Source organism: Populus nigra, chromosome 2 (genome assembly GCF_951802175.1).
Source record: "Populus nigra chromosome 2, ddPopNigr1.1, whole genome shotgun sequence".
Classification (NCBI taxonomy): domain Eukaryota; kingdom Viridiplantae; phylum Streptophyta; class Magnoliopsida; order Malpighiales; family Salicaceae; genus Populus; species Populus nigra.
In genome coordinates this window covers 9,703,474-9,705,973 of record NC_084853.1, presented here as the reverse complement: position 1 = coordinate 9,705,973, position 2,500 = coordinate 9,703,474, and positions in this window count along the sequence as shown.

Sequence of the window (2,500 nt, the reverse complement as noted above, 5' to 3'; positions counted from 1 at the left end):
GCGGCCAGCGACGTCGGGCTGGCCCCTGCCGCGGCCAGCGATGTCGGGCTGTCGCCTGCCGCGGCCAGCGACGTCGGGCTGGCCCCTGCAGCGCCTAGCCTCTCCCACGCAGGGGGCAGGCCAGAACGCGGGGGGCCAGGGCCCGAAGGCAGCCCCCCCGCGGGCGAGAGAGCAAGCCAGCAGGGGCTGTCGCCTGCCGCGGCCAGCGATGTCGGGCTGTCGCCTGCCGCGGCCAGCGACGTCGGGCTGGCCCCTGCAGCGCCTAGCCTCTCCCACGCAGGGGGCAGGCCAGAACGCGGGGGGCCAGGGCCCGAAGGCAGCCCCCCCGCGGGCGAGAGAGCAAGCCAGCAGGGGCTGTCGCCTGCCGCGGCCAGCGATGTCGGGCTGTCGCCTGCCGCGGCCAGCGACGTCGGGCTGGCCCCTGCAGCGCCTAGCCTCTCCCACGCAGGGGGCAGGCCAGAACGCGGGGGGCCAGGGCCCGAAGGCAGCCCCCCCGCGGGCGAGAGAGCAAGCCAGCAGGGGCTGTCCGCGCGTCGCGCAGCGCGGCATGGCTGCGGGGGCCGCGCGCGCGCGCCCAAGCGCCCAAGGGCCCCCAAGGGCCCCAGGCCCTCAGGCCCCAGCGCCCCAGCGCCCAGCGCGGGCGGGCGCGCGCGCGCGTGTGGTCTTTGAGGGGCGCCGGCCTGGTGGCTCCCTAAAGAGCAATAAGTGTCATTGCAGCTCTGGCAGGGGGAGACACTACTAGGTCCCAGCTGTCACCCCCCCTCTAAAAAATTCATTTCTTGGTATTTTGAGCTGAAATTTTGCACAGAGGTTGGCAAAAATCCAATCCACCTTCATTAATTTTCCCAGAATTTTTCGAGGTCGGGAAGTATTTGTTTTAATTTTCCTACCATTAGAAATCGAGTAAATCCGCAAAACTAGGAACCGGCCCGGAATGACCCCAAATTCAGTGGGCAGCCTCATAAAAATATGGCTGATTTTACTGGATTGGTTTCATGTGGAAAGCACGACGTTTTCTTGTAGGAATGCGGGAACCCCGGCAGCTCGCCTGCCGCGGCCAGCGACGTCGGGGACGCTGGCCTGCGCTGTCGAGCCCGCGAGGGCTGTCTCCGCGGCAGGCCCCCCCTGAACGGGGCACGACAGGCCACCGCGCTGGCTCGTCCAGCGTCGACAGTCCCTCGTCCAGGTTTCAGATCGCGCCAAGTCGAACCCATGACCTGCTCAAGCCATCGTGCGCTGCCGAATTCCACGCGGCAGCCCCTCTTTTCGTCAGCGTGCCCCCCTGACGAATTTTCCTGCCTGGCCCGGCCGGTCCAGCATCCAGCCCCTGTTCGTCGAAAAATCTGCGCTGCCGATTTTCCACGCGGCAGCCCCTCTTTTTGTCAGCGTGCCCCCCTGACGAATGTTCGTCGAAAAATCTGCGCTGCCGATTTTCCACGCGGCAGCCCCTCTTTTCGTCAGCGTGCCCCCCTGACGAATGTTCGTCGAAAAATCTGCGCTGCCGATTTTCCACGCGGCAGCCCCTCTTTTCGTCAGCGTGCCCCCTGACGAATTTTCCTGCCTGGCCCAGTCCAGCGTCCAGCCCCTGTTCGTCGAAAAATCTGCGCTGCCGATTTTCCACGCGGCAGCCCCTGTTTTCCTCAGCGTGCCCCCCTGACGAATGTTCGTCGAAAAATCTGCGCTGCCGATTTTCCACGCGGCAGCCCCTCTTTTCGTCAGCGTGCCCCCCTGACGAATGTTCGTCGAAAAATCTGCGCTGCCGATTTTCCACGCGGCAGCCCCTCTTTTCGTCAGCGTGCCCCCTGACGAATTTTCCTGCCTGGCCCAGTCCAGCGTCCAGCCCCTGTTCGTCGAAAAATCTGCGCTGCCGATTTTCCACGCGGCAGCCCCTCTTTTCGTCAGCGTGCCCCCCTGACGAATTTTCCCGCCTGGCCCGGCCAGTCCAGCCCCTGTTCGTCGAAAAATCTGCGCTGCCGATTTTCCACGCGGCAGCCCCTCTTTTCGTCAGCGTGCCCCCCTGACGAATTTTCCTGCCTGGCCCGGCCGGTCCAGCCCCTGTTCGTCGAAAAATCTGCGCTGCCGATTTTCCACTCCGCAGCCCCTGTTTTCGTCAGCGTGGCCCCCTGACGAATTTTCCTGCCTGGCCCGGCCAGTCCAGCGCCCAGCCCCTGTTCGTCGAAAAATCTGCGCTGCCGATTTTCCCCGACGAACCTGCAGCTGCACAAATCCGCGCTGCCACTGCCCCATTGTCTGGACCAACAGTCTTTTCCATCAAGCCCTGGACTATAAATCGTCCAGACTCATCGCCAGCACCCGCTGCCGATTCTGCCGACTTTGCCGATTTCGTCGGCGCTGCCGATTCCAACACTGCACCCACCGTGTCTAAACCAGCGCTGTTTCGTCAGCGTGTCCCCTTGACGAATTTCCCTGCCTGGCCTGGACAGTCCATCTTCCAGCCCATGTTCATCGAAAAATCTGCGCTGCCGATTTCCCCGACGAA